The sequence below is a fragment of the Pan troglodytes genome, chromosome 6, assembly GCF_028858775.2.
Source record: "Pan troglodytes isolate AG18354 chromosome 6, NHGRI_mPanTro3-v2.0_pri, whole genome shotgun sequence".
In the NCBI taxonomy this organism is placed as follows: domain Eukaryota; kingdom Metazoa; phylum Chordata; class Mammalia; order Primates; family Hominidae; genus Pan; species Pan troglodytes.
Window position 1 is genome coordinate 88,525,129 of NC_072404.2, and position 15,699 is coordinate 88,540,827.

At 35.0% G+C, this 15,699-nt stretch overlaps 1 protein-coding gene across 13 annotated transcripts in view; it reads right to left on the reverse strand.

Moving 5' to 3' along the window:
• MAGI2 (membrane associated guanylate kinase, WW and PDZ domain containing 2) overlaps positions 1–15,699 on the reverse strand; it is a 1,434,944-nt gene that overhangs the window by 1,147,153 nt on the left and 272,092 nt on the right. The window lies entirely within an intron of this gene.

The window sequence follows — 15,699 nt, forward strand, 5'->3', positions numbered from 1 at the left end:
TCTTATGAAAATGGGTAATGCATCTGACTGGGGATGTTACCCCTTTCCAGTACTATAAAACTGAAGGCAAGTAAATCTGCTCTTTTAGGAAATGTTAACTGAACACACTAAATGGGAACTAGTAAAATTGCCTGAGCCCACAAAGTATAGGGTAAAAGCTGGAGTGCTAGTCGGGACAAATCCTCCAGTGCATGGCCCTTTGTGCTGAGCATTTATTGGGGCTGATGCCAAAAATAAACTGTACTTTTCAATAACAATGAGTGAACTAGAGAATTTCCACTTGGTGGGGCATTTACTGCCTTGTGATGGAATGTTATCTGAAGCTACCCCTATGCTAATGGAAATGATATTTTCCAGAAGAGTTCCGTGACAAAAAAAAATATTATGTAAAATCTTGCTAACTGATAAGCAGAAAGCCTCTTCCCTAGAACTAATTATGAGGAGCTGCCAAATTCTACAGTGTCTGATAGACAGTTCTCATGAGCTGTTTGGTTTGTAAATGGTATTTTCAAGGTAAACAAACATCTTGTTTAAAAGCTGCTGCTCTGGTAAAAGAAGGGTCAAGAAAATCTTTTAAGTTATTTGGGTGAAGTATGTTTTTATAAGCAAACTTACCTTTCTAAGTTCTCCAAAATTCAGATCGCAATTTTATGACAATATAGTTGTTTGCATAAGTTCAATAAAAGTTTTAAAACAAAACAATTAGAGACACTGGTTATTTTATCGAGCCTTAGACTAGAATACACTATTTTTAAATAAAGTTCCAGCAAAGCCAATTTAAAAGGACTTTATATGGTCAATTAATTCTTGCTGCATTTTATGCAAATAATCAGGCAAGCATAATAAGCCTAAAACTTACCTCGCACACTAATTGGTCTTGCTATAATTTATCTTTAATAGAAAAAAAAAAAGCAGCTCAAGAAATTGTTTCAAAGGAAAAGCATAACACATAGTGTTAGATTTTAGCCCTAAGTTGTTTTTTCGAGCACAGATTGAATAATTATTCTTGGCTACAATAATCCTCTAGAGAGTACCAGATTATAATTTTTCATCATATTTTTACTTGGTGGCCTAACGGAATGGGTTCCTTTTTCTATTCTGACACACAAATTACTCTTAAAATTGTCAAACTATACTTCCAAGGAAACCAAAATCATGGTGTTCTGAAGACCAGAGATAGGAATCTGCCTTATTTGGCATCCCACTGGGCCTAGATGTGTTTCACTACAAATGCTCTGATGCTAAAACTATACAAGCACCCTCCCTCTAGGCCCAGGGACTATCGAGGAAGAGGTGAGTGCGTGAAATTTTAAGGGCTGATTTTGAGGGATAAAATTAGGTCAAGGTCAAACCCTGCAAATCAAGAAGGGATACAAAGATGCCTAAACAGCTGGTAAGACAAGTTTAGTTGCCTTCTAAACTATTATGTGTCACCTTTGCATCCACTCCAACCATAAAGAATTTTCTACTTACTATAGAATTAAAGGAAAATATTTACTAACAGGATAAAAATACCTTGCAACAAAGCCTCCTGGGTATTAATCCCAATTATGAGTTGTGAAGAGAAATATATTTTTATCTAGATACATATTTTAAAATTCTTTTGCAGAACAATGCTTATGTTTTCTATAGCTAATTGCTGTAAGCCTGTAACACAAACCAAACTTACAGTAGCTCAACACATAGAAGTTAAAAATAAGTCAGTCTTATAACTTTGACTTTTGGTTTTGTTCATTGGCTTTTTACTTAAAATAATAATTTTAAGAGGTAATGAATACTTGTCCACATCCATTCCTATCTGGCCTAGAATAATTAACTGACTATAAGTCCCTCTGCCATAGGGAGTCCTGCCAAGGGACAAAAAACAAAACAAAACAAAACAAAAAAATACTGTAGAGTTATATGACTTCTCCTGTGACAAAACCTCCTTTTCTCTCCCCAAAACATCAGTATAGGGTACAATACAAAAGCAGTGAGAAAAATAGATTTGTCTACAGATAACAAGTCCTATGACAATTTATTTATGTATATATTTTTTGAGACAGGGTCTTACTCCATTGTCCAGGCTGGAGTGCAGTGGCTCAATCTCAGATCACGATAACCTCTGCCTCCCAGGTTCAAGTGATTCTCCTGCCTCAGCCTCTCAAGTAGCTGGGATTACAGGCACCTGCCACCATTCCTGGCTAATTTTTGTATTTAGTAGAGATGGGGTTTCACCATGTTGGCCAGGCTGGTTGCCAACTCCTGACCTCAAGTGATCTGCCTGCCTCAGCCTCCCAAAGTGCTAGGATTACAGGTTTCAGCCACCAAACCAGGCCCTTTATGACAATTTAGACACTGAGGATCAGGTGTTTCTTGGATTTGATTTATAACCTCCTCAGGATGTTATACCTATGGAGATAAATTAGCCTGAAGAGAGATTAAATTTGTTGAATTCTGATTTAATGCTGGTCCTACAATCCTCAAATAAGATTTATGATAAGGTTTAAATAACCCTGATAAGGAAGGTAAACACACTGTGAGTCTGATCAAAGAATATGATGATGCATGCAGGGATTATTTTTTGGCTGCTTGGGTTGTTTACTGCCCTCTGATTTCACTTATAACCTTCTTGGATGCCTAATCTTGACTATCTTTTTGATATTTGTTATCTATATATTAGCATTATATATCTCTTGTAAGTGTTATGTCAGACTCAGCAAAAGGAAAAAGGCACAATTGAAGACTCAGATCATGATAGCTCACAAAATACATCTGATCCAGGATTTTTTCTTCTTTTTTTTAGACTAAACCATAGGCCTGACTCCATCTCACCCCTTACACAATCGGCTATTACATCAGGTCAGAGCATGTCCTCCTGCCATTATCCAAATTGCTGCGGTTTAAAACGATTACCATCAAATCAGACAACTCTAGAAATGAGCCTTCCTAGCACCCTGAGACCTGCTGCTGTTTATTGGCCTGCCCATGCATTCTACGGAATGTTTTTGGCCAAGAGGGGAGACTGAGGACTAAGCTCTGATTTTTTTTACCTTGCCCAAATTCCTATGTAAGGGGTCTGGGGAGTCATGCCTTACAAACCATGAATTCTCATCTGGCAGGTTTTATTTAACCATATGTATTGTGACTTACTTTCCAATCTGACTCTGGCATAACATTATGTAACATAGAAGAAAATCAAAATATTTTACCCCAAAACATGTATCTTTGCCATATTTTGAGATGGCCCTGCAAAGCTGTCTTTTGTGGGGGAAAATTTGTATCTGTAAAGAATCACTATTCTGTTGAAGAACTAGATCTTTTTTTTCCAGGCCCTCCCAATCCTGAAGAGATTAACCGAGAGTCTAGCACCTTTAAAAAGGGCTGGAGAGGAAACATTTGTCATCTATTGTCTCTAAGGGCAGCCACTAGAAGACTTCAATAGAACCTTGGTCTCCACAGTCTTTTACCCTGAACATTTCCTTTCTTTTGATCCCAGGTCTTTAGACAAAGTCAACCAGTTGTCAACCAGAAAATGTTTACATTTACCTAGAGCTTGAAAGCTCCCCCACCCCGACCCATTGAATTGCCCTGACTTTCTGGACCAAACCAATGTATTTCTCAAATGTATTTGATTGATGTCTCATGCCTCCCTAAAATGTATAAAACCAACCTGCACCCCGACCATCTTGGGCACATGTTCTCAGGACCTCCTAAGCGCTATGTCACGGCCCATGGTCACTCATATTTGGCTCAGAATAAATCTCTTCAAAGATTTTACAGCATTTGACAGTGTTCCTCTAAATTAGTAAGCCAAACACCCATGTAAGTTGTGTATTAAATTTTCCTATTTTGATAACAGTATCTACTAAATTTCCTACATGAAAAACCTCTCTTGTTTCTAAAAATCAGAATGTTTAGGAACTCAGAGTCTTATTTTTAAATCATAGTCACAATAAATATTTACACACTGAACAGCATCTTGTAGATTTTACAAAGCATTAGGATAAGTGGTTTTCTTAAGTGTTTTTTTGTTTGTTTGTTTTTTGTTTTTTTTTTAATTCTCAGTGCATTTAAGCTTAACTGATGGACATATTTACTGGTGAGTATTGAAATAGATTAACATCTTTTAAGTGCCAAAAGGCAAAACCACAGCTTTTTATATATGCTGTACTAATAGAGATCCTCTTTTGAAAGCTTACCCACTGCAATCAAAGCCCTAGACACTCTTTAAGCATCCAGTTCACACTACTCAGCTTTTAAAAAACCCTCTAGTGAATCTGCTAAGCCATGCAGTTCTGGGATCCAAATGAGTGAGTGTGATTCAATCTGCATTTCCATATTCAAAATAATACAAAAAAGTCTAAAGGAGCAAAGATATTTAGGACTACAAACACATACATTTTAATAACAATAGATAAAAAAGAAAAATCAGATCCATGGCCAACCTGCCATGACCCAAATTTAGAAGGCCAGATTTTCACTCTTCCAGCTGACAACATAATTAGCACCCACAATTGCCACAGACACATATTTCCTGTAGTGTTTTAATTTTTATTATTATATCACAGTTTTCTTCTTAAATAACACAATACTAAATTATAAACTCATGTCTCATTCAACTTTCAGACAGGATCGTAGCTTACTTTTTTACAAGGCAGAGTTGAATATTTACAGAAATATACATATTACAAATTTTATAATCTCCCAAAATAAGCTATTACAGATTCTCTATAAATGAGGAGCAATATTAGCAGAGGAGGTAACTACAATCACATCAAAGGCAGGTAACAAACTCATTGTTTGATCAAAATGGAATGCTTGTTCTATGTTTTTGCTTGATTATTAGAACAGACTTAAAACAACCATGTAGGGAAAAATCTTTGTTGGTTTGAATCTCAAAAAAATTTTTGAAATATAATTATTAGAAAACATTGAAGTCTTACCAAGTATATAACCTAGAGGTAACTTTTCAGACATCTTTGCATGTGGTAGGCAGAATTCTAAGGTGGCCCCAACATTCCCATGCCTTGAATGTGGGTGGGACTGTGGATATAATGAGATAGTCACTTATCAGTCCTAGATTAGCTTACATCATATAGCAAAGGGAGAGTCACTCCATGATCAGATTACATTGTATGAGACCGACTTGACCCACTGAAGAGAGAGATTGTCCTCTAGCTTCAAAGAAAACTGTCAGGGAACACGACAGCCCATAAGAAGGCAGGGACCCTGAGTTCTACAACTAAAGGAAGAAAATTCTGTCAACAGTCGGTGAATGTGGAGGAAGATCCCAATGCCTCAAATGAGAAAGAAACCTTCTCCAACACCTTGATTTCAGCCTGATGAGACCCTGGGCAGAGAACTCAGCTAACCAGTGTCTAGACTCTCAACCCGTGGAAATTGTGAAATAGTAAATTTATATTGTCTTAATGTGGTAATTTGTTGGGCAGCAGTAAAATCCAATTCACTCAAAAGAAGGTTTGTGTTATCTAAAATTCCACAATGTCTCCATTAAATACAAAACAAACAAGGTGGGGGGGAAAATCCTTATCTTTAGCAAATGAAAATATGGTTAGATAATTCAGTTTAAATTTCTCAAAATTTGCATTTTACTCAAGGGAATCAGTAAGACTAATTTTTTTTTCATAGCTCTAATAAGGATAGGTAGAGGTTTTCTGATAATATAAATAATAGAGGCTAGTAATATAGAGCATGCACGGTACAGAAAAGAAAGATCAGTGAAATCAGTACATGAGACCTAGTACCAGCTAGGCCACCAATAGCTGTGTGATCTTAGGAAGTCACGTAATTTTTTTGAATCTCAGAGTCCTCATAATTAAGGGGAAGGTATACTACTCCTCAGGAGTCTGTGTATTAATAAGCTCTTTGAGGTGATTTCCAGGCTTGTTGAAGTTTGAGAAGCTTTATTTTATATGTTCAAGAGGTTTGCACATTTTTGTTCCAATTTAATACCTTACTATACATGCAGATACAGGCTTTATAGGGTCTTTGTTTATATAATTTTGGTGGGGGTTGAGGAAGGGTTCAAACTAGTTTCATGAGATTCAGAGAAAATCCTTTTTCACCTCCTTTTGTTTTAGTTCCTTATTCACATCCATCTAATTCCAAAATCCTTGAAATAGCCCCTCCACTCCTCTGATTCTTCTGCCTCTCTACTGATACTTCCCTATCACAGCTGAAAACAGTCACCTTTTTCCTTTTTTATATGAGAGTAAACTAACACCCCCCAAAAATGGCAAAAAAAAAAAAAAAAACAAATTCCAGGCAAAACATCAAAATAAAAAAGTAAAATACTTCCTTTAAATATACATTTCCTTTCATTTTTAGACTGACTTCTTTCTACTTCATAACTGTTAATTTCTTCCAAGTGTTGCCTAAACATACTATTTCTTTTTTTGTTTCACCTCTGGTTTACTTTTCAATTCATTGTTACGTGGTGAAATAAGTACCCTCACAAAGGAAACAACCTCCTCCTGCTAAATCTGTCCCTATGTTGCTGAATCTTTCAGCAGCATTTAACACTCTTTATCCCCAGTGACACTTTTTTTTAGGAAGAATTTAAAACATAAAGTTTAAATCGTACAATGATTACATTTATGCCCACCACTGTTGGGAACAGGCCCCCCAAAATCTGGCCATAAACTGGCCCCAAAACTGGCCATAAACAAAATCTCTGCAGCACTGTGACATGTTCATGATGGCCATAACACCCATGCTGGAAGGTTGTGGGTTTAATGGAATGAGGGCAAGGAACACCCGGCCTGCCCAGGGTGGTAAACCGCTTAAAGGCGTTCTTAAACCACAAACAATAGCATGAAGGATATGTGCCTTAAGGGCATGTTCCTGCTGCAGATAACTAGGGAGACCCATACCTTTATTTCGGCCCATCCCTTCCTTTCCCATAAGGGATACTTCTAGTTAATCGAATATCTATAGAAACAATGCTAATGACTGGCTTGTTAATAAATATGTGGGTAAATCTCTGTTCGGGGCTCTCAGCTCTGAAGGCTGTGAGACCCCTGATTTCCTACTTTATACCTCTGTATTTCTGTGTGTGTGTCTTTAATTCCTCTAGCCCTGCTGGGTTAGGGTATCCCAACCGAGCTGGTCTCGACACACCACCTGGATTCTTCAGTAATCTTTGCGACCTTGCCATTTGCTGTGTCTAGCATATATTTTGCTAAATGATTGTCTAGGTAAATTGTGAATATCATGTCATGCACACACCTTCAAATGTTAGTACTTCAGCTTGTACTTTCTAAGCATAATGACATTTTCCTATAACACAAAGCGTTATACAGTACATATTCATATTTCCTAATTGTCCCTGAAAGGTCTTTAGCTATTTTACTTCTTGTATAAGCTCATACTCAGGTATCAGACAGTGCATTTTGTTGTTATGTTCTTTAAACTCTTATAATCTTGAGTTCCTCACTGTCTTCCATGATGACTTTGACCTGTTAAACAGTGTAGGTCAGTTGCCTTTGGAATGGCCCACATTTCATTTCATCCTGTTTTCACACATTATTCTTCTAATCCCTGCATTTGCTATAAACAGGAGATACAGTTTAAACATTCTTTGGAGACAATTTCTTCATAGGTGATACTGATTGTTTCATATTACACCCTGGCAGTAGGCCCCTAAGTCAGATGGACCCTTTATTAGTGACGTTCAGTTTGGTCATTTGGTGACGTAATGTCTGCCAGGTTTTTCTTTCTAAAGATATATATATATATATAAAATTTTTTTTCCCTTTGCAACTTGTGGAGTGATATTTTAATATGTGCAAATAATCTTTTGCCTAGTGGTATTAGCGGCCATTGTTGAGCCCTTGCCTGAATCAGCATTTCACTGGGGTTGAAGAATGGTCCCTTCCTTCTTGAAAAGCTTTCTACCCTTGGCATCAGCAATATCACAAGATCTTTGTCTATGTTTATATTTCCCCTTATATTCTGGTCCCTTTGCAAGCTCCTTTGCTTTTGCTCCTCCATAAATGTTGGTATTCCTCAGGGTTCTTCCTGTGAGCTGGACCGTTTTCAGTTACGGTTGGTACTCATTAAATATCTTGAGAAAGGGAAATTTGGAATGTGCATTTTAATAGAGTTAGAAAAAAATCATTTCTCCATTGCCATTTTAAGGTTTATTTCAGCATTCAGGGCAACTGATCTCCAAAATTACCAACCATATGGTTAGTTCTTTGGAATGTCATAGTTCTAAATATTTAACTATATAGATTTTCAAGGACTGCTTTTACTACCATGAAGACTTTAAAGCAGCGTTTAACATTTGTATCAACACAGAAGATGGAGAAGACATAGTCTCACTGGCAGCGCAAAACCTTGTCCTGTGCATGGTCACACGCTCAGCCACCAGGGCAGGCTCAGCTGGCTTTCAATATGTGTGAATGCCTTGCTGAGGTATCTCTAAAGGAGATACTTTATGTTTCCTTATTTTCATATTTTATTATTTCCATGTGTTAAAAAAAGTACATGGGTAGTTTATCAAAGAATCATATAGCAGTTTACTGAACTTACAATTAAATTTTCTAAAAAGATTAAAACTCATGGCCAGCTAACAGCCACATCAACAACTAAACATACCGGAATCCTGTAGCTGTTCAATTTAATAAAAATTTGCAGGAGGGGTGATTAGCTTCTCTCCCTTTTTTTTTTTTTGTCTTTTTAACTTTTAAATTCCCACTTTCAGTGCCCAGATGCCACTGCATAAATACTCATCAATTGTCTCTACTCTTTTCACTGAATTATAAATGATCATTTCAATTGATGTTTATTCAAAATTCAATTTCCCTTAATTTGGAAGACAAATAACTGAAATAGGACTATATTTTACACAAAATCCAGATGATCATAGCAGGTCATCCAACCCACCTTCAAAATTATTCAAGAATAATTAATTTTTCAATGGTTACTTTGAGATATTATACTTTTTTTTTTTTTTTTTTTTTTTTTTGAGACAGGGTCTTGCTCTGTTCCCTAGTCTGGAGTGTAGTGGCATGATCATAGCTCACTGTAACCTTAACCTCCTGGGCAATTTTCCCAGGCACCTTAATCTCCCAAGCAATCTTCCTGCTTCAGCCTTCTGAGTAGCTGGGACTACAGGCATGTGCCACCATTCCTGGCTAATGTTTTAAAAAATTTTTGTAGAAACAGGGTCTCACCATTTTGCCCAGGTTGGTCTCAAACTTCTAGCCTCAAGTGATCCTCCTGCCTCCACCTCCCAAAGTGCTGGGACTGCAGGTGTGTGCCACTGCGCCCAGCCAAAATACTATAAAGTATTGAATCAAAAGTAGATTGATATATATTTTATAGAGACTATTGTTAAATGTATTCTAATGCTTTAAATCCAAAATATCAGATTATCTACAACATACTGTTTTCTAAGCTTCTGGATAAATGAGTGGTTTAATATTGTTATAAACGCCTACAATTATAGTTATTTCATAGCTGACTTAATTCAACAACCCTTGTCTAAGAAGAATAATCATGAAAGTAAAAGGATGCCATTGAGATTTTTAAAATTGTACCACTTAGAATATACAGATCTGTCAGCAGGTCAGCTGGGATAAGGGGTTTGTCGGGAGTGTTATGAACAATTTGATTCTTAATTAAAATAAAACTCATGGAAAGAAAATGAGTTTTACTTAAAATGAGAATAATAGAGTGCATTCATTCCATTAGCCAGTATTCTTAATAGCTTAACATTTATATTGTGTTGATTTTACAAAACAGTTACCTAAGATTCTTTTTATTGGGCAGTCATTCACAACATATATCATAAACTATCATAATGTTTGTGTTTGTTTGTTTGTTTGTTTTTAAAGAGTAAAGTCAGTCAACTTAGTGGATACAATTGGAAGCTATATTAGTTTGCTAGGGCTGCCATAACAAAGTACCATAAACTGGGTGGCTTGGAACTGCAGAAATTTATTTTCCCATGGTTCTAGAAGTCAGAAGTCTGAAATCAAGGTATCAGCAGGATTATCCTCTTCTGAAGGGAGTAGGGAAGGATTTGTTCCAAGACCTTCTCTTAGCTTCTGGCGTTTCTTTGGCTTACAGCAACATAACTTCAGTCTTCACAGGGTATTCTCCCCCTGAGTGTGCCTTTGTGTCCAAATCTTCCCTTTTTATAAGAACATCAGTCATATTGGAATTAGGGGTCTACTCTACTATAACTCATCTTAAATAATTATGTTTCCAATGACCCAATTTCCAACAAGCTCATATTATTCTAAAGTCTAGGGCTTAGGTCTTCAACATAGGAATTTGGGAGGATGACATAATTTGATTCCTAAGAAAAGATAATTGCCCATTTTGGAAATTATATCCCCTCAAAAATTAGTGGAATAAGCCACTTTGAAGTCCCTTAAATTTAATACCATATACAAATAAATGTAAGAAATATATACTCTATGATCATATGTCTACAGGTAACTCACTTTTGTGATACTTTCATTCAATAAAAATAGATAGTAAGTAATTCACCTTAGTCTTTATTGACATCTGTTAAAATTAAGCAAGACAATAGCCAAATATATATATATATATATATTTTTTTTTTCTTTTAAAGGGTCTCCAAACTACTACCTAATTTCATAGAGTCCCAAACACATGTTGACACCTATTTCTCATGCCAACATACACATCCCAAAGGTATTAGGCTTAGGTCATTTGAGATGGTTCACATGTAAAAATCTGGGTCACTGTGCCCTGTGATCTCCTTATACTTTGGTGTATGCCCTTAGAGCTTTAGGCCTTGCCTAATCACATGCTCCCTGGGAAGTTACAACTAAGTAGTTTCTCCTTCTAAACCACCCAGCAGCTATTCAAAACTGTGATTCTTGTGTAAGTTCGATCTCCTCTATTTCTCTTTTGCAGTGTGTAAGAAGGAAGGGAAGAGGGCAGGAAAGGAAAATGTTTGAATTTAGAACTTGTGAACATGCAAAAGAGAAACAGTGGGTTACGGAAAATACAATAAAAAATATAAGACAGAGATGAACAGTGTGAATCTTAAAACTATAAGATGAGAATTTATTTCTTCCAGTTTGATCTCTTGGTATTTATTGATTTCTGAACATTATAGATGTTAAGAAACCTTACTTGTTAGTTATAGCCATACCTTTGAACCCTCAATCAAGGAGAAACACAGTAATTGACATGAAAATCTCTTTTTTTGGACAAATTCAGACAAAAGATTAGGTTATTGGGAGAAATCTTGCCATTATAATAATGTGATGTCATAATTTTCAGAAACTTAGAGAAACACAATGCAGATTTAAAATTTAGTATTAAAGATCTATTGATATATCATGTTAATAGTTCAAATTAGAAATGCCATATGAGTATCAGAATAGTTGAGTAAAATATTCTCTATGATTTTATACTTATTTTGGATTTCAAAAATTCAGTAAATTTAAATAAATTAAAAAGGTATTTATGTAACATATTAAAGTATACCTGTAATCAACAAACATGTATTTACCAATAAAGCATTAGAGATGTGCAGATTAAACTTAAGAACAGAAATAGGATGTTATCTATAATCTCTGGTAGTTCACCTATTTCCAGAAGCTCTAGCCAATGGAAAAAGGCAAGAAATATAATATGTACAACCATCAGAAAAGCAGAGAGTAAAATTGGGAATTAAGTGCCTCAGTTTACTTATATGTAAAATGTGATATTAATGGTATCTATATTTCAGGGTTAGTTCAAAGAAGATAATACTGCACAGCACTTGGAATATGCATATGTTTACAGTAAGTATTAAATAGAAATTAGCTATTATGATTACTATTATTCGTAGATATAATTCTATAACTTTAAAATAAAGAAAATCAATTAATAAATTATTAGAACTTTATTATAAGCTTCAGTCATGAATTTTCTTACATAAAATAATGTTAGAAAATAATAGAAAACATTCTATTCATAATAGCAACAAAAAGGTATAATCTAATCAGAAATGAACTTACTAATAAATATGAGGTCTTTCTTAAGAAACATTGCTAAAAAAGCAGTGTCATGTTCTTGCATAGAAAAAATGACTTCATTTCCCAAATTAATTTACTATTATAATTGCATTTTTTTTTTTACTTCTGATGATAAGGTCTTCCTCTGTCACCTAGGCTGGAGTGCAATGGCACGATCATAACTCACTGCAAACTCAAACCCCTGGGCTCAAGTGATCCTTCCACTTCATCCTCCCAAGTAGCTGAGACTGCAGGCACACGACTCCACATCCAGCTTACTTTTTTATTTTTAATTTTTGCAGAGATGGGGTCTCATTTTGTTTCCCAGACTGGTCTTGAACTCCTGTCCTTAAGTGATCCTCCAGCCTTGGCCTCTCAAAGTACTGGAATTTCAGGTGTAAGACACTGTGTCTAGTGCCCAGTTTTCTTTATAAAATAAAATGTGACAAAATGATTACACTAACCAACAAAAATAAATATGGAAGACTAGCTCTGATAAATCTTAAAATTTAGAGTGATGAGGAAGGGACCTGTTCTATAGAACATTCTACCATATTATAAAGCTGAAGTCATTAAAACACTATAATAGTACTTAAAAATCAATACTAATGGAACAGAATTTACAGTTCCTTAACATATACTAGAATATCAGAACTCAAAATAAGATAAGGTACAGATCACCAGAGAAGAATTCAGTGTGTCATATTTTCCAGAAAGAACCATTAATAAATTGTTAAATCAATTTTGTGAACCACAGGCAGTTTTTTTTTATTTGAAACGGAATGGGATGGAAAGGAAAGGAATAGAATATAATAGAAAATATTAGAATTCATCACATAATACTGAGGATAAAAATTATTTTAGACACTTTCATTTCAGTTATAGGTATGTATATAAGTGTTCACATGTGTCAGCGTGTTCTAGATTGTGATGTAAAATTTATTTTTTCTCTTACTGTGGGTTGTGCTCCAAAAAGTTTGAATACCTCTCCAATAAATAATTTGGGGTAATTAATTAATTGAAAAAGAATCATCTATTTATATCCTTGTTTTCTGCTAAATAATGAAACAAAATATGGATGAGTATTTTTTAAGATTACTATAATAAATTTAAATGGGTATATGTATATAAGATCTCTAGGAAAAAACTTTAGAAGCATAAAAGGGAAGAAACCACAAAGAAAAATATTTGCACATCTGAATTCACACATACACAAATGTGTGGTTCAGAAGGTAATCAAAAGTGATGAGAACATGACAAACTGGGGAAAAAAATTACAACAAAATACCTTTAATGTATTAAAGAAACGTATACCCTTAATGTGTAAAGAGAACTTGGCAATCAATTTTTTTTAAGCTGGGTGCAGTGGCTCATACCTATAATCCCAGCACTTTGGGAGGCCAAGGTGGGAGGATCTTAAATCAGCCTGGTCACCATAACAAGACCCCCATCTCTATATTAATAAAAAAATTTAAATTTTTTTAAAAAGAAATAAATTATTAAAAAAACACTCATTCTCTAGGTAGATATTTTGTAGAAAAAATATATAACTGAATACGAAATGTTTACTTTCAAAAAAGTAATTAATTAGACAACAAAAAAGTAAATAATTAGACAACAGTGAAATATTATCTTCCTTATCAAATCTTGCAAGAACTATTGGAAAAGATATAAATACTGTCTGTGGCAATCTAAGTTGATGCATACTATTTTGGACTCCAATGTGGCAATATATCAAGAACCTAAATGTTAGTGCTCTTTGGCCAAGTAATTCCATTTTGTTTAGTTTCGTCCAAAGAAGTCGTCTGAAATATGCACCATAGTTCAGCTATTGATACCATTACTTGTAATTGTGCTCATTAAATGCTGTGTACATCAAGCAGAACAAGCTGCAGAAGATATATGCTTTCATTTGAATATTTTTCAATGAAATAGAGAAAACAATCTATAAATGAGAAAATCTGAATCAAAATTTTATATATGTCCAAAAGAAAAATGATTAGAAGAAAAACACTGACTGATTTTCTCTGTGTTGATAGATGTGGAGATTATAGGTAATTTTCAATTTTCTTCTTTATATTTCTCTATTTGTCCATATATCTCTAATGAGTACATATTTCTTTTATAATACTAAAAGGCAATTCAGTTTATTTTTAAACAAAACAACCTCTCTGTTGCCCCCTTCCCATCTTGCTTTAGTACTGGTTTTCTAAGGATTTCCCTAAATGAGATTAGAATGGTTTCAAATTAAAACATCAGTTGTCCTTATCTAAATTGGTTCTTTGAAAAATGAATGCCTGAAGGTGTTGTAAACTGCTCTTCTAAGTGCAGTCATGTGTCATTTAATGACAAGGATAGTTCTGAGAAATGCATCCTCAGGCAATTTCACTGTAGTATACTTACATAGAGTGTACTTACATAAACATAGATGGTGTAGCCTACTACATACCTAGGCTATGTAGGATAGCCTATTGCTCCTAAGCTACAAATTTGTACAGCATGTTACTGTACTGAATAGTAGGCTATTGTAACACAATAAGTATTTGTGTATTTGAATATATCTAAACATAGAAAAGATACACTATTATAATCTTATGAGACCACTGTCCTACATGTGGTCCATTGTTGACTGAAACATCATCATGCAGCACATGACTGTACAATTAAGCATTTCCCTAGTCATTTTGTTTTGTGTTTCAGTGATTTATTTTTCTTAATACAAACCTTGCATGGGGCATTAACCTCAGTATTTTCATTTGTTACCTCTCTCACCTGTTAAAGACAAGAACTTGAAGGAGCTAACACAGACCTGCTAATATAATAGTTTCCTGTTAAACATGTTAATGAATTAATATTGTAAAAGATAACAAAGCTTGCTAAGTAAATGAAAATGTCACCCCTTCTGTGTTAGCATAAGGCACTTTGATTACTTCATATTGCATATGTATGTGGTGGACATCATGATGCCCACTCGAATATACCTTTAAGGAAGGACCTGCTGCCTCGTCAGGATTGCCCCAGCTGCCTTGCTTACAGTCAGTCCCCTTCCTGGTATTGCCCACATCCACTTACTGACAAGGTGGGAGTATAAAGACCTCACCCTCTCAGCCTGATTTAGAAGGACTCAAGGACCATTCTAGGTCCCAAGCATCCTGTTGAATTAGGCCTGCACTGCAGTTTCACCTTTCCCTCTTCACAGTATTTCTTCTCTTCTTTTTCACGATGGCATAGCTTAAGAAACTCATACAAGGTCAACTCCACCTCAGAATCAGAACCCTATCTGGAACAATGAATTACTTCAGTGAATACAGGTGTACTAGTGTCCTCTTGGATATATTTTGGATTTTATTATCATAAAAATTGATGAATGAAATTGTAGAATTAGAGATATATAGATACATTAATAAGAAAGCACCTAAAACCAAGCTCGCCTTAGATCATTATAGAATTTGCCTTTGCCCACTACTCATTAATAGTTACCAGTTTATAATTTTATAAAACACCGTGATCTGAGTTTGGGAGAACTTGACAATTTATTTTGTAATATCTTAGTAAAATAATTTTTTTTAAAAATCACTGTTGTATCAAGCTTTGGGTTAGTTTCAGTAAAATGACACACTCAGTGTACTAATTTGAAATCTTTTCTTGATTGCAGCTAAATAGTTGATTCTGATCCATGTGTCCCCCTCACTCTGTTCCACATATGGCA